The sequence below is a fragment of the Ambystoma mexicanum genome, chromosome 11, assembly GCF_040938575.1.
Source record: "Ambystoma mexicanum isolate Mex_15411 chromosome 11, UKY_AmexF1_1, whole genome shotgun sequence".
Lineage (NCBI taxonomy): Eukaryota > Metazoa > Chordata > Amphibia > Caudata > Ambystomatidae > Ambystoma > Ambystoma mexicanum.
The window spans coordinates 176,533,014-176,552,845 of record NC_090934.1 but is presented as its reverse complement, the minus strand read 5'-3'; the positions used below and the strand labels follow the sequence as shown (position 1 = coordinate 176,552,845).

The window sequence follows — 19,832 nt, the reverse complement described above, 5'->3', positions numbered from 1 at the left end:
TGTTAGCTGCTTCGCCTTGAGGGGGCCCCATGGAAGATGGTAAGTTGATCTAGATGCCGATAAAGAAAATTAACAAAACTAGAAATTCTTTCATAACCCTATCAAACTGTTCCGGGGTCCATTGGAAAGAGCTTGCCATCACTGTGGGAGCAGGTGAAGGCAAAGGCTCTGGAGCAGGCGGCTGTTTGTGGTGCATTGCCCCCAAGAGGGTGTGCCTAGGGGCAGAGTGTTCCTTATCCGTTGAAACCTGTGATTTTGAGGATATGGGCATCAAAGATTTGGAGTTTTTCAATGTCTTTGCTTTAAGGAGTGTGTCAGAGCTGTGTGTGTTATTTTTTTTTAGTTCACTATTTTTTGCAGGGGCTGTCAACGCGTCTAGGGAGAATTCTCAAAAATGTGCTAACTCCTCTCTACCTTAGAGACTCCCAGCTCTTTTGCTGAATTTTGGGACTTTGTACTTTTAATTCTAACTGTTTTCAGGGTTTGTTTCTTTTGCTTATGGAGTCTAATCAAATCCATAGGCATCATCTTTTTCCACTGTGTCACACAGCACCCTCAGTGCAGTGACACAGGGAAGCCTTTCAGGCTTTACCAAGGTTTAACTACCTTCTCTGGGATAAACTACAGTTTCCCAGAGTAAGTAAAGTGAGATTGACTTTACTAGTCTTTTAAATTCATAGACCCAGCACCCCCCCCCCATCTTACAATAGAGTTCTGGAGGGGTTACTTAGTATCCGCTGCGTCTAGATACTCATGCAGCAGTCCAATGCTACCCTTTCCTCTCAGAATGGCTGGTGGCAGTGGTGTTACAACACACTACCATGATTTTTCCCCCGACCTCGAACTGTCCGCAGCTCCGGTAACATTAAATCGCGGGAGCCTTGTTCTTCAAGATGGCGTCTGAGCCTCCTTTGTTAAAACAGGTCTGCGTCTTCTTTTTTTGCCATTTCTTTGTGGAAAGGTCCTTCTAGAGTTTTTATCTGCGCGTCAAACCAGGTTTGGTCTCTTTGTTCATTTTCTTTGGCGGGCTTCAGGAGTGAAGACCGCATCTGGCGCCTGAGTGTCTGCGGTGGGAAGGAAGTGAGGGAGGTGCCCGAAACTCAGGTGCCTGAAACTCCCTGTGCTTAGTCTCCTAGGAGACCCAAATGCACTCTGTGGCGATTGGCTTGCTGACTGTCCGGCAAGGACAGCCACATTGCTGGGTGAGTGGCAGCTACGCTGGAATGAATGGGAGAGAATTGAATAAAAGTCAAGTCTCTTGGCTCGGAAGGCAGTCGACCACTGGACGAAGCAACCGAAGACACGCTTGAAGAGGACAGCTGCTGCAACTCCTGGACCGTTCGTTTGCCCAGTGAAGCCCTGCAGAAGGTCCGAATCGCCAAGTTCACATCGACAGAGAAGCCCTGCAAAAGACGACTTCTCCCTTTTGAGTTGGTGGGACCAATAAACTCCAAGGTAAGTCACCTGGACACCCATCTCGGAGCTGGTTGAATTGCCTCAGAGTTGCTGCAGGAAACGGTAGGACCAAGGAGAGGGACACCAGTTTGTGTGTGTTGCTTACAGCCACTGAAATTGAAGTTGGCCAGTTGTGAGATTTTTGACCAGTCCCAGTGCAGGAGTCCCCCGACATCCTCCCTCTTGTCCCCACAACTGATGCCCAGGAACATCGAGATCTGCAGGAACTGCCGGGAACAGAAGTCATCAGCTGCTTCTTTTTCTTCATTGTAAGGTACTGTGAAACAAGACAGAGAACTTACCTCTCGCAGTGAAAGTGCTTGAAACTTTTGCAACTCGCAGGCCTAATCAGCTTGTGACACAACATATGGTTCTTTTTACAAACTACTTCTGAGAACTTTTGCAGAGACTTTACCGTTTACTTACCAGAACCGCTTTATCCTATGCAAGACTTTAGCGAATTGACTTTGGCCTAGCCTATTGAAATGAAACTTCTGTTGTACTCAAAGTATTTGCACTATCTATAATTGTAACCGTTCATGTTCTAATAAATCTTTGCCTTGTTACTCCTCTTGAAAAGTATTCTGAAATAGTATTGAAGTATATTTGTGTGTTATTCTAATGAATGTTTTATAACTGACAGATAAATAAATTGATAGTATTTATCAAAGAAACCTTGAGTGTAAGAGTTTATTTGAACACCTTTGATTGTAGACCTCTGTGTAACATCATTAATGCTCACATTCCCCTCTTGAGATAAGTCGGACTGCTCAGCCCCGCTACCAAAACTGTGTAGTATAGACTTGTACCAAAGGTTGGTTTGCTTAAACCTGTAGTCATAGTTGTGTGTAGTGGTCCCAAAGGGTACTGCATACAAACTTTGCCCAACACCAAGGACTTCCCTATTTTGCTTGCAGTGTCTCAGACTACTGCGTCTGTTTTGGGGGGCATGTCATATGGCAAAGGCTCAGAGGAAAGGGATTTTTCCGACCTTACCTTCAACATTTCATGTGGCTGATCAGTCGACGGCACGGTTCACTGTCGGCCATGGGGGGTGTAGTATGGCATGTAGTGAGGGTGCCAGAGCCGCCAGGTGTCATCTCCGTAGCAGAACCAATGGCCTGCCTGCTGGAGTCAGGGGCTCACATGCAGGAATCCATCAGGTCCTGATCGCCCTAGGCGTTACTTAGGACACTGATGCCGTCATCGCTGGAGGCTCCCCCCAATGTCCATGGCGGCCTCGGGCTGCATGGCGTGGTGGGCCAGCATTTAGTTTTATGTTCCTTTCAAGTTTTTGGTTCAAACAGTCTGCAGGACTTGCACTGTTTGTCAAAATGATCTATAGGAAGGCAGAAGTTACACACACTGTGTGAATCCCTCCAGGGAAACTTCCTGTTACAGGACGGACAGAATTCTAATGGTGTGTTTTCCATAGTGTGGAAAGATGGCAGCTTGGCGGGGAAAAAAGGAATTATAGGGGAATAGGCATTCTGTAAAGGAGATGAATTATGACCTCCCTCCACTCTCCCTACTGTGGAGGGCCAAGGAACATTGGGACCTGGGTAGGCCGCAGGCGAGGTTTGTCGAGACGGAATGAGTCGTAGTCGACGAATGGTCTTGTCCTCAAAAGCGGTCGCCGGAGATATTGTGGTGCGCGGTCGTCGAAAGGACAGAAAGAAAATCTAAATCTTAAACTGTGTATAAGTAATGGCGTTAGCCAGAAGAAGGAACTCCGCAACTTTTGTCCGACTACGATGGCAGAAACAAACTATCTGAGGGACCTTGATACATGAAGGACCATGGGTACAGGAGACGTCACACTAGGGATAGTTATTACTGGCACACCCTGTTATAGTCCCTTTGAGTTTCAAAAACAAATGTAATACTCTGCGGCTCCCACTAGATGTCAGCCTGACACACTGTTTTAAGTAGACCTTGAACGCAAGTCCCTCAACGCTCACACCAGAGAGAATACAACCCACTAGGGAAGAAGACCCAAGTCGATCTTTTAAGGATAACACGTTTTAATCTCACACAAAGATGAGAGCAACAGCAAAGAACTCTGCTGCTAAGAACGTTCTGCCGAAAAATTATACTAGCAGATTATTAAGAAACACATAATCAATGAAGTAAACATATACTGGTTGGTTTGTGCCTATACATGATTCTGCCTGCCCTATAAGGGATGTTTGAAGCAAGATTGTATGCAGTATCCTGTGGGAGACAGCACAAGCCTTGTCCTCTTGGTAATAGTTAACCCAACCTTTGGTATACGCATGTACTACACAAGTTGGTAGAGTGACTGAGCAGCCTGGCTTAGCTCAAGGTCAATCTGAGCTGTTGGGTTGTAACAGACCTTGACAGTGACAAGTATCCAAATAAAACTTGATTCAAGATTTCTTGATTAAACAATTATTTATTTTACAGTCAGTTTGAATAAGCCTTCATTAGAAGGGAGCAAATATGTAACACTTACATATACTTCAATAATAGACACTCAATTTCAATAAATCAGACACCCATTTGGGATGGCACACAGACACGTCCTACTCCCTGAAGCGACTTAAATAACTCGGACACTGTGGACATTGATATATAACTGTTACATTTAGAGCAATACTGAGTTTGGTGTTAAAAGGAAAAGGTTAGAGGGAAGAAACAATGGTTAACAAGTTTCTCAAACAGGTAAGTACTTTTGAACCCCCCCCCTACCCCAATGCAATGTAGATTAGCCCTTTCCCAACTACACAAGTAAAGAATGTGTGACTATTTGGAGGGACAGACCAAAACACAAAGTCAGAGGTTAGAAGAGTCTTCGGGGAGGCTGGACAGCCAAGTTACTTGAGCAAAGTCTAGGGGAGCTGGAGTTCTTCTTGAAGGTAAGTAAAACGTCTTGCACAATGTTATAGTTTTTGTTGAAAAAGAAATCACTGTTGGGCCACAAGCTGGAAGGCTTGTGATGGGCAAAGCTGCAACCAACTCTGCAATGGTCAGCCAAAGCAAGTCTCAACTGAGAGCTGGCAATGCTACACAACAAGAGTTAAGTACCTTTTAGTATTACAGTACCTTAGGTCTGAAGAAATTGGTTCCAGCTGGCTTCTGTTCATGTTGTAGTCTGCAGATCCTGTTGTTCCTGGGCCTCAGTCGTGGCGTCAAGAGGGAGGATGTCTGGGGACTTCTGCACTACGATTCAAAGGTCGGCGGCAGCAATGGGCAAACTTCAGATCAGCAGCACCTCGCGGTTTCAGCTTCTCGCGAATAGCACAACTGCGCTTTCTCAGCTACTTTGTGGGCTTTCCTTGTTTCTGGGGTCCAGCACTCTGTTGGTTGAGGTGGCTCAGGCTTGGTTAGTCCTGCTTCGAGGGAGTCCGGAGGATCTTCCTGGAGCTTGGGACCGACTTAAAAACGATGCACTCGATTCTGGTGTTCCTCTGCCTGGCACTCGGTTCCTGCAGCAGCAATGGAAGTACAGCCAGCTTCCAGAGGATTTCCAGATGAGTTTGTCTTTGGGTCGATTGGTCCCGCCAACCCAAGGGGAGAAGTCGTCCTTTGCGGGGCTTCTCTAGTCGAAGCGAATTCAGAGCTGCAGCACTGCAACAGGGCTTCACAGGGCAAACCAAAGGTCCAGGAGTTGCAGCAAGCGACCCTTTCAAGTTCTTCTTCGGATTCCATCACCCAGTGGTCGACCCGGCCTTTTATGCAGGTTTCTCTGATTCATTCGCAGCCTAGCCTTCAATCACACAGCAGGGTGGCTGTCCTACAAGGACGGCCAATCACCTTTGGGTGTATTCCTGTAACCAAGGGGACTAAGCACAGGAAGTTTCGGGAACCTCCATTGCTTCCTGTCCTGCCAGAGCTGGGCATCACCAGTGAATCCATCCAAAGACAAAACGAACAAAGGGACCAAACCTGGTTTGGCGCACAGAGTAAATCTCAAGAAGGACCTTTCCAAAAAAAGAAGACCTCCAGCACCCTATTGCAAGATAGTGTGTGCTGGGTCTAGAAAGTTTCTAATGGAAGTAAAGTCAATTTCGCTTCACTGCTGTTGGAAACAGTAGTTTAACCAAGAGAAGGTATTTAAACCTTTTGGAGATCTGAGAGACTTCCCTTTGTCACTACAATGAAGGTACTGTGTGTCACAATGTAAAAAGATGATGCCCATGAAGTTTGTCAGACGCCAAAACTAAAAGAAACAGTGTTAAAAACACATAAGAATACATGAGTGGGGAAAAAGGTCTTGCTCTCTCCCGGATTGAATTGAATTGATATTTTATTTCTATTGCGCTCGTACACGAGTGTTTCAGAGCGCAACAAGGCAAGGGAGGGGAAAGGGGGAGAACAAAACAAACGATCTTACTAGGCCCATAGACACTAATACCCTGCGAAGGGATCTTGTCGCCAAGGATCGCACTGAAAAACAGGCAACTACTGCAATCACAGGCCGGGCAAGCTCCATTACCCGGGACAACTTCGCCGGCACAGGCAACCACGTCATCTACCGCTCCAGTGCAAATCAATTTACCCAGAACAATACCGTTCGCACCGCCAGAAAGGTTTTCAGGAGATCCAAGAAAGTTTGCAGCATTCATGAATCAATGTCGCCTTCATTTCCCCTGCAGACCGGCTGCATCCCCCCAACGATCAGGCACGAGTAGCATTTATTTTATCATATCTAAGTGGTAGTGCAGCAGACTGGTCAGTGCCGCTTGTGAGTTATGATGATCCGTTACTACGTGACTTTGGGGGCTTCCAAAGGGAAATGGAAAAGCTCTTTGCCCGACACACCCATGAACAAGCTGTAGACAACGAATTTATCACTAACAATTAGGTACTCACGAATCTCCAGAAACAGCAGAGGTGTAGAATTGGCTCTGAAGTATATAGGTAATTCCCCAAAAGTGTTCAGAGGCCAGAAAACTGGACTCAGAGCACCCCGGGGGCAGTACCCTTGGGAAACCCTCGTGGGGAAGAAAACCCAATTGTGTCTCGTAGAGGATGGGGTCTCCAGAGTAGTTGTGAAAGAATGGTAAGTACTGCAGGCTGAGGGAGGAACGGTTCCAGGAATCCGCTCGGTGAGAAGGAGTCGAGCAGCAACGTAGTGGAGGCCCAAGTACAGCAGGCTGAGGAAGGAACGGAGTAGGAATCCGCTCGGAGGGAAGGAGTCTAGCAGCGACGAGGAAGGAAGACCGTCGTGCTCAATGTTGTAGATAAGGAGTAAGGTAAGGAAGGAAACCAGGTAAGAAGTAGCGTAGAAAGGAAACCGCACACGAGTGCACGGGGGAGGAAAGCAAGAAGAGTAACAGGGAAAACGGAAGGTAAGGAAAAGGTAGAATAAGTCGAGACGGCGCTCAGATAGAGTGCGCAGAGCGCAGAATAGAGGAGAAGAGGCTTAGAAAAGTCTCAACGGTAGTACAGCAGAAAGTTTAGAAAAGCACCAGCGCAACAGGGAGGTGAAGCGACGCATCTTGCCCAACCATAGAGAAGAAGATATAGAATGGAAAGACGCGGTCGCCATGTTGGAAACAACTAGAACGGTAATCGTCGTGTGGCAATAGCGCTGATAAGCCGCCATCTTGAGTTCCATTGTTGGTATCTTGAATGACTCATTCTCCATTTCCGCCAAGCGTGTCGAGCTGAATTCCTGAAAATCACTCCGGTGGGGGAATCAGGACTTACTAACATACATAGCAACCTTCAATAGGTTAGTGGCCGAAACCAGCTGGCCTGAAGACAAGAGAACCACATTGTTTCACCGAGGCCTTCGAGGGGAATTAAAGGACGTTTTGGCTCAGGTAGTTGATCCACCTAGAGACTGTACTGAATTTATCAATCTGGTGGTGCAATTAGATCATCGACTACAAGATCGGAAAGCGGATCGGTCCAAATCCGACACACGGGCCGTGTATCTACAAACCAAGGATGCTACTCCGCGCATGTCAGAGAATACCACAGAGCCAATGCAAATTGGAGGCATACGACCACAGTTAACAAAAGCCGAAAGAGACTAGAGAAGGCAACAGCAGTTATGTTTGTAGTGCGGACAATCGGGGCACTTCTTAAAAGACTGTCCAATAAAACCTCCCAAGCGAATTGTAGGAGCTAAAGAAAAGGATGAGTGTAAGGAGTCGGAAAACTGCCTAGCTCGACAAAAGTAGGGGTCAGTTTGTCGAGTGAGAAGAACGAGCCACCGAGCTCACATTTTGCAATACCAGTGATCCTAATCAATCAACAACCTTCAAGGATGCATTCCGTTGAAGCTTAGACAGACAGCGGGGCAGTTGGGAATTATATTGATCAAGATCTGGCCGCACGGATGGGGCTTCCCTAAGGTTTTAAGCCGAACACAGAAAAGGTGACCACAGTAGATGGGACTGAAATTGCTTCTGGACCAGTAACCCAATGTACGGCAGGAATAACCCTGCTGTGCCAGGATGGACACCGGGAATCTATTTCCTTCGATCTCATCAAGGCGCCTCAGTTTCAGCTAATATTAGGGATGCCATGGTTAGTTGCTCATAACCATCGGATAGATTGGCGAGCAAGAAAACTGACTTTTCCTCATGATTGTGCCTCCACCGGTTCTCTCCAAGAAAACAAGTCCAGTTTCAAGGTTTCTATGAGTCCTAGAGTCGGCATACATACACCTGGTGCAACCAGTACTCTCCCTTAAGAATATCAAGATTTCCAGGATGTGTTCCAGAAGGAACAAGCTAATACACTACCACCGCACAGGTCCTATGACTGTCAGATTGACCTCATACCTGGTGCACAGATCCCTTGCGGCAGAATCTACGTGCTCACCGAATCAGAAAACCAGCATCTAAAGTCCTATCTGGACCAGTACTTGGCAAATGGGTTCATTCGCCCATCCAAATCTCCGGCAGCCAGTCCCCTGTTCTTCGTACCAAAAAAGGAAGGGGACTTGAGAACCTGTATTGACTATCGCGCCCTCAACCAGATCACCGTGAAAAACCGTTACCCACTACCCCTTATTCCCGAGATGCAAGATCAAGTCAAAGATGCACAGATTTATACAAAGTTAGACCTCAGAGGAGCGTACCACCTGGTCCGAGTTAAAAAAGGAGATGAATGGAAAACAGCCTTTCGTACTAAGTATGGGTTGTTTGAGTACCAGGTAATGCCTTTCGGGCTTTGCAATGCCCCGCCGGCGTTCCAATATTTTATGAACGACGTCCTAAGGGAGCGGATCTAGGTTTGCGCCCTAGCCTACATAGATGACATCCTAATGTATTCAACCTCAGAACAAGACCATGTCAAGCATGTACACGCTGTCCTTGCCAAACCCCGCCAACATCGACTATACGCAAAACTTGAAAAATGTTTTTCCACGTAACCGAAGTTGAATTTCTTGGTTTCGTTCTTACTCCGAAAGGCATTCGAATGGATGCACACAAGGTGGATGCCATTCTAAAATGGCCCTCCCAGACCTCAGTAAAAGGGATCCAGAGTATGCTGGGTTTTGCAAATTTCTACCGTCGACTCATCCCAGACTTTTCTCAGATTGTGCATCCGATCACGTTACTTCTACAAAAAAACAATAAATTCATATGGTCAGAAGATGCCGAAAAAGCCTTCCAAAAACTAAAGGAAAGATTCACCTCAGCCCCGATCTTACGACACCCTCGTCCAGATCTTCCTTACATCGTGGAAACAGATGCTTCCAGTATGACTATGGGGGCGGTTCTTTCTCAAAAAGACCCTGAAACTGGCTAATTGCACCCCGTGGCCTTCTGGTCGCGAAAATTCACACCTCCTGAACTCAATTATGCCATTACCGATAAGGAACTGCTTGCTATAAAATCCGCCTTCCAGGCATGGCAGCATTATCTCTTAGGGGCCAGGCATACAGTCACTGTAATTACGGACCATCGAACTTACAATATTTAAAAACAGCAAAAGCGCAATCCTCGCGCCAATTACGATGGGCCCTTTTCTTCACTGATTATGACTACATAATCACTTATCGACCAGGCATAAGAAATGGGAAAGCTGACGCACTATCTTGCATGGGCATCGATGAAAGAGAATATGCAACTCCAGATCCAGTGGCCATTATACCCGAGGACAAACTTTTGGGCCTCACCACAGCTTAAACACAAACTGAAGTTAGAAATACGATCCAACAGGAAATAACCCCAAGCGAGTTACTGGGATGGCATACCAAAGGAAAACAATACACTGTCAAAAATCAACTTCCATATTTTGGCGAATGCCTGTACGTGCCTAAAACCGAGCTACAACAACAAATCATTTCAGACTATCACGACTGTTTAATGGAGGGTCATCCTGGAATTGCCAAAACTCTGGCCAAAGTAAAATGCAATTATTGGTGGCCCACTTGGCGTCGAGACGTCATCCGATACATTCAGTCATGTGGAGTGTGTGCAGAAAACAAGTTATTGAAGCAAAGACCAGCTGGCCTCCTGCAACCATTAGAAATACCTCCGGCACCATGGCACACACTCTCTCTCTACTTCATTACTGATTTACCTCCCAGCCAAGGGTTCAATACCATTTTAGTTGTAGTGGACCTATTTTCTAAAATGGCACACTTTATCCCTTTCAAAGGCCTTCCAGATGCATCCCAGCTAGCAAAGGTGTTTTTGGAAAACATTAGCAAGCTGCATGGATTCCCTTCAGTCCTGGTCTCTGATCGAGGGGGCCAATTTGTATCAAGCTTCTGGAAAAAGTGCTGCGCTATAGCTCACATCGACATACGGCTATCCACCAGCCATCGGCCCCAAACGGATGGTCAAACAGACAACCAACCAGACTCTCGAACAATACTTACGATGCATGCTGCATCAAGTCGAGGGAACCTGGAGAGATCTATTATGGATAGCCGAATATGCTTATAACAATTCTGTACATTCCAGTACTGGGCAAACACCTTTTTTCATCCTCTACGGCAGACATCAGCATACTTCCGAACTGGACAGCCCTCCCAGCCTTGAAATGCGGGCTGTAAAGACTCTTTATACAAACATCACTCAGGCCTTTAAAAAGGCAACAGAGAAGTTAATCCAAGTCAAAAGTAAGCAAAAAAGGTTTGCAGACCAACATCGGAAAAAGGCTCCTGACTATCAAACAGGAGACAAAGTTTGGCTAGCAACAAAATACATACCACTAAAGGGAACACAGGCTTTTCGCCCTCGCTATTTGGGGCCTTATCCTGTTCAAGACATCAACCCAGCAGCAGTTAAACTAACATTGCCAGCTAACATGGAAATTCATCCAGTGTTCCACATCTCACTGCTAAAACCAGTACAACTCTAAACACAAGTTAAACCACCACCTGAACCCATCATGATTTATGGAGAACATGAATACGAAGTGAAAGAAATCCTGGATTCCAAATATACCAGATACAAACTATACTATCTAGTCGATTGGAAGGGTTATGGCCCTCAAGACAGATCCTAAGAACCTAGTGAGAACATTCATGCACCATGTTTAATTAGAACGTTTCATCGAAACTTTCTAGACAAGCCTGGACCAGGCAGAAGAATCACCTTAAGAGGGGCCTTGAGAGGGGGGGGGGGGCGTGCGGTCACGGCCCGTGACCCAGAACCCCACTGGCATGGTCACATGCCAGGTAGGGTTAGGACTCCGGGTTCATTTGGGGCCCCAACGGCCTTACATGATCACCAGAGACTCTCCCTGTATGCAACCAGGGCATACAGGCGTCCCCGTGGATACCATGTGAGAGTAACAATGAGCTTCTGGGGGAAGAGGAAAGGCAGAGTACCTATGAGGAGGTGCAGTAGGAAGTTTGACTTTTTAGAGACAGAGGTGGGTGGAAAAGGAAAGTGTGGAGTCAAAGATGACAGGTTCTTAGCCTCGCAAGTGGGGGTAGGAGGGCAGTCAAGGGAGTCCGGCCAGAGAGTGAGGGGAAAGGATGGTGAAGGTGTGCCGATGAGGATCTCCGTCTTGCTGGCATTCATACAAAGATCGTTGGCGGCACACCAATCTTGAATGGCAGTTAGGCAATCAGAGATGAGGGAGAGGTGGTGGCCAAGGGCAGCCTGAAAATGAGCTAGGGGTCGTCAGCGTAGCACTGGCAATTTGAGCAGAAAATGGCAATGCAGTGAGCAAGAATTACCAGGTATTGGTTGAAAAGGCAGGTGAGAGGATAGACCGCTGGGGAACACGACAGGTAGAGAGGGAGATAGATTATAGGAAGGACCCAAGTTGGACCTGGGAGAGTCGATCAGAGAGGAAAGAGGTCAGCCAGGCTAGAGCCTGATCAGTGATACCCAGGTTATCACGGAGATGGTTGAACAGTATGGTATGGTTGACCATGTTGAAGGCAGAAGAGAGATCGAGTAAGATGAGACACAGGAAATTTTGGAGTCAAGGTTGGAGAGCAGAATACAAATTAAAAGTCCTAAAGTCCAGCAAGAGAGCTGGTGGGCTGTAATGTAGAAGAGAATTAGCACATTTCTTAGAATTCTCCGTAACAGAATGCCAGGTTATTGGTTCCAGCCCAGTTCGTCGGTCTTCCATCACGTGTGTGCCGGGGAGGACATTATCACTCACTGACGAAGGTCAAAGAACAAATTACACTCCTAACACAATGCTACTTTACCATTATACTGTGCACCTGGCAGGCTTTAAGACTGGCTCAAAGTTAGTTCTGGGGCACTTCAACCTCCAGACACACACATTTCACTCACTCCCTTCTGCGCCAAGGTCTCGGTTAGGCAAAGTTTGCATGCAGTACCCTCTGGGACCACTACACACAACTATGACCACAGGTGTAAGCAAAACCAACCTTTGGTATAAGTCTGTACCATACAGTTTTTGGTAGCAAGCTGAGCAGCCAGGCTTATCTCAAGAGAGAATATGAGCTTTTAAGGGTGTTACACAAAGATCTACAATGACGAGTATGACGATAGACACTTAGACCCAAGATTTCTTGGTAAAAAACTTCTTAATTTATTACACAATCATTTATAAAGCATTCATTAAACGACGCAACCAATATCACACACACAAGTTATACTACAATAGTGATTACCAAGCAGTTGAGCTCCCTTGAAATAGGAGCAAATATCATTGAAGTAGGAGCAAAAAGGCAAAAGTTAATAATATGAATATTACAGTTACTCTAAAACAGTGCAAATAGTTTGATTTCACCAGAGGAGTTGATTCAATGCAATAGAAATTAATTTTGCAAGTAAAAACGGTTCTGTTATTTAAAACGGAAAAGTCTTTGCCATGGTTCTTAGTAGTAGTTCACGGAAGAAAGGTTTGTCAGGCACAAGCTGACTAGGCCAACAAGTTGCCAAAGTTCCAAAAACTTTCGCAGTGAGGTAAGTTCTCTCGGTCGGGTTTTCACAGAACTTTATATTGAAGAAAAATATGCAGCTGAAGACTTCTGTTCCTGGCAGTTCCTGCACATCTCGCTGTTCGTGAACCTCAGTCGTGGGGACAAAAGGGAGGACATCGGGGGACTCCTGCACTGCACAGTGACTGGTCGCAAAGCTGGCAAATTTTCGATTCCGGTTGCTGTTCTTCAAGCACACAAGCTGGTGTCCTGCCCCCTGGTTAATCCTAACTAGCTCCGAGAATGGTATCCAGGTGCCTTATGAGTTGATTGATCCCACCACCTCAAAAGGAAAAAGTCATCCTTGAAGGGGCTTCTCTGTTGAGGTGAACTTGGCGATTCGGCCCTGCAGCAGGGCTCCACCAGGCAAACCAACGTTCCAGTAGTTGCAGCAGCCGTCCTCTTCCAGCTCGTCTTCCGTTCTTTCGTTCCAGAGGTCGACTCTGCCTTTCAGTCCAAGAGACTCGCTGTCATGATGCCTACCCCCGGGGAACCAGGCCAGGTCGAGCAACCCCGGAAGCAGGCATCATGTTATTTTGAGCAACCCCAAAAACCCCTGCTAGGGGCTGTTTGGGTGCGGTCCTGGCGCCTATGGCGCCAGGCTCATATGGAGAGTCAGTCCTGGCGCCATAGGCGCCAGGCTCATAGAGTAGAATTTACCTGATGCAGACCATGCTGCAAGCTTACCTAATGCAGACCATGCTGCAGAGCTCCAAGCCAAATGAGGCTTGGAAGGGACTATTTTACCTAGGGACTATTTTTTACTCGGGTGGGGCTGGGGAGGAATACTTACTTGGGACTACTTTGGCGGCTATTTAAACCACATCTGAAGAGCAGCACACGCTTCGCATTATTCTGCATCCAGCAGCGTAACGCTCACTGTCTGCAAGCCTGCATCCAGTCTTCTGCCACGCCCGGCTTGAGTCTGCAGCTCCTAGAAAAAGGGAGGAACAGAAGAAGAGGTTAGAATAAGAGCAAAACCTTCGATCCTTACTCCTGAAGGATCCTTCGATCCTGAATTCCGGATCCACCACGCCTTCGAGCTGGAAGAAAGCATTTTGCGCGCGCCGCCTCGCCTGCTGCAGCGCCGCGCTAAACTCACCGGCCTTTGCAGCATCCTCACGATCCACTGCATCCTTCTGCACGTTCCCGCCGCACTCTGGCACCTAAGGGGAACACAAGAACAGCAAAGGTGAGCCAAGGGAATTAACAGAGGCAATAGTAACTTCCCCCATAGACTTACCAGATTACCGCCGGGGGTACTATTCCTCTTTACGGGTCGGCGCAGTCTCCATTGCATCCTCGCCGTACCCCGGCCCCTAAGAGGAACAAAAGGACAACAAGGTGAGACGAAGGGACAAACAAGGGGAACTCTTCTCACCACAATAGACTTTCCTGATTTAACCGCCGGAGGCATTATTCCCCGAACTTCATATTTTCTCTCCACACCTGAATAAGGGAGCAAGCCACAGGTTACATTCTGCCCTTATTTTATTGAACTGTGTAGGATAAGCCAAATCCTTACCTGAACTTCGTCAGCTACCACAAGGAACTCTTCACTGGGGTCAAGCTGCAAACTGCAAGGAATCGGACAAGAGTGAAAGTCAGACATGTGAACTCTTACGAACTACATACTTTTCGGAGTCAATATTGTTCTGGAACTCACCAATTCCTTCGAGCCAGTGAAGCAACTGGTTATAAAAGCGCCCCTGCGCTTAATGCAGGATGGAGAGCTCATCTTTTCAAACCATCAGGTGAGACACTAAGAGGGGACATCAAAGGTGATCTGTGGGGAAAACAGCGGGATTGGGGGGGGGATTTACGCTCAACTCCACGGGTGGTTAATTCCCTTTCTCTATTTGCAGAAGAATATTCCTACGGGCCAAGCAAACTAAGCTAGGTGGGCCAGTCCAGTCCGTCATCTCGGCCCTACGCATCACATTGGTGAAGACCGCAGCTATCCAGTTCAGATCAACGCCTCTGTGGGAGCCATGTGAGCGTAACACTCGCCTTTTAAACAGTTTTCCCCCATTCATTCCAGCTTAGCTGCCACTCACCCAGCAGGGTGGCTGTCGTTGCCGGACAGTCAGCCAGCCAATCATGCCAGAGTGCATTTGGGTCTCCTATGAGACTAAGCATAGGGAGTTTCGGGCCCCTACCTCACTTCCTGCCCACCCCAGAGACTTGTGCGCCTGAGGCGTTCTTCAGTCTTGAATGCCCCCAAAGGCGTAGGAACAAAGGGACCAAACCTGGTTTGGCGTGCAGAGAAACTCTAGAAGGACCTTTCCAAAAAGAAATAGCAAAAAACAAAGACTGGGACCTGTTTAAACAAAGGAGGCTTAGGCACCATCTTGGAAAACATAGCTCCCGCGATTTTTAGCTATCGGTGTTCGATGACTGGAAAAATCATGGTAGTTCGTTGTAAAACCACTGCCACCAGCCATTTCGATAGTAAAGCGTAGCATTTGACTGCTACATGAGTTTCTGGACATAGTGGATACTAGGTAACCCCTCCAGCACTCTTAAGATAGTGTGTGCTGGGTCTAGGAATTTAAGAAGACTAGTAAAGTTAATTTATCTTTACATTCTCTGGGAAACAAAAGTTTATCCCAGGGAAGGTATTTAAACCTTGGGACAGCCTAAAAAGGCTTCCCCATGTCACTACACTGAGGGTGCTGTGTAGCACACATGAAAAGATGATAATCAAAAAACAAACGAGTAAAAAACACATCAAAATACATGAGAGAGTGGGAAAAAAGGCTCACACTCTCCAGGTAAACAAATCAAGTCCTCAAAATCCAGCTAAGTTGCTGGGGGTCTCTAAGGTGAAGGGAATTACCACATTTATGAGAATTCTCCCTAACAGTCTCCACCCTCGTTTTGAACTATGTATCCCTCGCAGCAATACAAATTATACGACTGTCACTCAAAGACGTACACTGTCCGTCCTCCTTGAACATTTCCAGACTTGTTACTTTGGGCTTGGTGGTCAAAGGGCACATGGTGCCACGGAATTCAGGGATCTTGAGGTTTAGTCTGTTATATGGGCTATAACTCATGGTTGCCTGGGGGTGTGTCGGGTCATGCTTTGGCCAGTGTGAGGTAACATGCAAACCAGGCGCTGGTCTATGATCGCGCCCTTGTGGGGCATATTTCTTACGGATAGAAATTAAGTAGGAATTTGAGGAGTCCAAATAGTGTGGGACTGTACAGGAATTCTCTTGGTATTAGGTAACTCACCTTTTAACATAGGCCTGTACTACACAAGTTGGTAGGGTGACTCAGCAGTAAGGCTTATCTTAAGAGGGGTAAGGTGAGCTGTACAATGAAATCAGTATATACACAGGTATCCAAGTAAACACAAACTTAAGGTTGTAGTATAAATATTTATTTATATATACACGAAAGGATGATTTAGACCATCTTCAAAAAGCAGCAACTAATAACATTAATCCCAAAGTTAGGATTCAATTCAACAAGAGCAATAAAGCAGGTGAGTAACGTTTCCTATGTTCTACTATTCCAGCACATTGAGTGATGTAATTTGAGGTCAGTAACACTTACTCGTGGTCACCATTGCAACATTTAGTTATAAGGAGGGAAAAGTTAATTAGATGAGAATATACTTTGTACTTAGAAAAACAGTTAGATTCTCCCAGAGGGATGCAGGCTGTCTTTTACCCCAGCAATAATAGTGTTCAACACGTAAAACATGTATGGGAACAAGCACTGCGAAAGCCAATAGGTACAGAAGGGGGCCTTTAGGGAGCCAGGACAGCCAAAGTCAATGGGCTAGTTCAAAGTTCAGATGCTCTCTTCTTGAAAATGTTTTTATATAGTAGTTCAAATAGAAAATCACAGAAGCTCAAAAGGAGACACCTTGAAGAAACAGACGCTGGTGCAAGTGAGTTGAGGTCAACTCAAAAGAGGGTTCAGTGGTACCCCAAGATAGGAAGCACCACAATTGGCAAAAGGTAGATGTCCCCCAAATCCCACAGTAGCAGTGAACTGAAGAGTTCGTTTCCGGTTGGATGTCTTCCTGTTGCAGTAGCAGACCCTTGTTCCCGGTCCGTGGCCGTGGCGATGAAAGGGAGGACGTCTGGCGGCCTCTATGGCCGCCCAAGAGAGAGGCTCTGCAGCAATGGATTGTCCTTGATTCAGCAGCCTTTTGTGGTTTTGGCACCTTTTTCTCAGCACCAAAGAAGAACAGCTCTGCTTAGAAGTGACTTGATCCCTCGGTCCTGGTCTCTGGTGAGGGGACTCTCGATTAAGATTTCCTGCTTCTGTAAGGTCCTCTAAATGCCCACAAAATGTTGGCCGGATTTGCACTTCCAAAGACAATGCACTCAATGATGGTCATGGGTTCACGGGCAATTGGGATTCTGCAGCTTTGGAATGTCACAGCAAGTCAGTGGTTGTGCCAAAATAAATCTGGTCTCATGGCTAGTTGGTCCCACCAGCCCAACGGAGGAAGTCATCCCGTACGGGTCTTCCAAGTAGAAACAAAAACAGGGTCAGCACAGCTACAGGGCTTCACCGGGCACTTCAGTCCAGGAGGGTGCTGCTGGCGTCTATTCACGTCTTCATCGGATGTTGTCCTCCAGTGGTCGACTGCCTCTAGTCCCAAAAACATCTTTTTAAGCAAGTTCCCATTTATTCACAACCTTGTCAAACACCCAGCAGGGTGGCAGTCCTGCAGCACAGCCAGCCAGCAAATCAGAAGTGGTTTCACTCAGGCACAACGGGAGACAAAAGGACAAGAAAGTTTCGGGACCTTCTCTTACTTCCTGCCTTTCCAGACACACTGAAACCTGCCAAAGGCAAAATGCACAAAGGACTCAAACAAAGAGTAACAGCCCAGAAGGAACTAACTGACAAGAAATGGTGAAAAAAAGAAGACATGGGCCATTTTGAGAAAATGGTCACCAATGGGTGCTCTACTGCAGCCGAGAAATCAGCCTGCAGATACGCGGCACAAGGTAGTAAAAAAGAAACCACTGCCACCAGCCATTCAAGTTATTTAGTGTAACAAAATGTTTCATGAGAAGTTGCAAAAAGAAGTTACTTTGGGTGCCACATTGGCACAACATCGAAGGCCCAGTTGGCAGGTGCAGAAAACAAGGATGAACACAATGATGGGCACTGAGATAACAGAAGGTGTCTCGGCCTCTAGTCCCTGGACATCGGTCATCCAGTGGGCCAGGACATGGCCATCGCTTTTGGATCCAGTTCTTTGTGGTGGACCAGTGCAGGAGGATCACCTGGGTGAGGGGTCTTCGGGGAGTGGGACAGTGGATGGTGAGACGTGGTAACACCCTTACCCCATCCTACCTGGTAGAATATTTATAAACTCTATCCCCTGCCCCTTTTACAACATGAAAACTTTCTCACGAACAGCCTGCTATAAGGGAAAACAGACTAACACCGAGCTGTGTACCTGACAAGTCCCAACACTATAGTCAGGCAAGGTCAGGCAATTACCGACAATCATTCACAGCCGACTTCCATTACACTTCCCAACACAGATAAAAGGCGGAGCACGAGATCACATTGAGGGAGGCAAAGCGCACAAGGAACAGCAGTTTCGGGACAGCAGCTGAGCAAGAGAGGCAAGACGGAAAAACCGAAGGGGATCGCAAGGAGAGAAATTCCCTTGACATTTTCAACAAGGAACCATTACTTTCCAGAGACCTCGAGAATAGAAAGCTTAAAACCAGGCTGAAGAATACTGCATTGTGTGTCAGAGATACCTGGGGCCCTCCCGCATCACTAATCAAGGAGGGGAGAATCACCAGCAACCGTGGCTCCAAGAACAAAGCAGCATCAGTGAAGTCAACACAGCTGGTGAGTTGGGGAGACCAATACAAGAACAGTCTGTGTTGAAGCCAAGGTTGCAAGCAGCAACATTGTATGGTGAGCGCTGGAATGAACATTGTTAAAACGGTTGTGATAGAGACGCAAGAGAAGTTAAACTGCTGATGAGTGATTGAACTTTAAATCAAGCTACAATACCTTTGACTGAGTGATCCAGCACTGCGTGGGTGCCCAATCGAAGGTCTCTAAAGTATCCAGCTGAAAAGTATTATCAGTAGATAAATTTGGTCCAAGCCCGACAGCGTGAGACCAATTGAAAGAACAAATGAATGTGAATCAAAGTGGCCCTGCGACGGGTCAAGCAAAATCCTGCTTACAGTCAAAAGTCTTTGATTTTGATGCAATAGAAAAAGTTTTTTAAAAGTATGTGAATTTGGTCTGAGCCCGACGGAGAGGTACCCGGGGTGAACAAAAAAAATCACTTGAGAATTGGTACATGTGAAATCCTAAGAAGAAAGGAAATGTTTGTCATGTTGTATCAGGCCCCCTGAAACAAGAGCCTTTGAGTGAAAGAAACTTTGGCACAGAAGGCCCTGATGTTGAGTTCTTGAACTTCACCCTCATCCTAGAGAAGCCAGAGACTGTGCTAAGCTCGTGTGCTGCCTTGTCCCGTGCTTAAAACGTGGGGAAGGGAAGCCAATGCCTTGAATATCCCGACATATCATTTCTTGAACACTTTTCTTTGGTATAACATTGTTTCCGGCACTATTTGTAAAGCTTAGCAATAGGTTTATTAGCCATCTTTACAAGACACCACTAGGAGTGCGTTATTATTGAATAGTCGTAGCTTGCTCCCATTTTTAGATCTAGGATTAGATAGGTGTTTTTTCAAATCCAATTGAAGTTCAATAAACACTCTTGAACTGTGATCACTTGGGTCTGTTTTAGTGTCTGATACCATGCCTACCTTCCAGCACCAACTTATTATCGCTCTGAGCCACGGCGGGGCCCAGTCAAATGCCATGGTGAACCAGTCACTCTCCTGTACTCCTCCCTCCTTCATATGAACACCCAGGCCATGGACAGCTGCAATGATGTGAGATAATGACGCGTTCTGTGCATCCTCTGAAGGCACAAATGTACAACAGGAATCGACAAACTTTTTGCAAACCCTGCCTTCCATTGCTGTTAATGTGTCCATCACATAGCGGTT

The 19,832-nt window shown here is 46.6% G+C and overlaps 1 protein-coding gene across 2 annotated transcripts in view; it reads right to left on the bottom strand.

The window, feature by feature from the left end:
* KDM1A (lysine demethylase 1A) overlaps positions 1-19,832 on the bottom strand; it is a 1,518,024-nt gene that overhangs the window by 1,152,350 nt on the left and 345,842 nt on the right. The window lies entirely within an intron of this gene.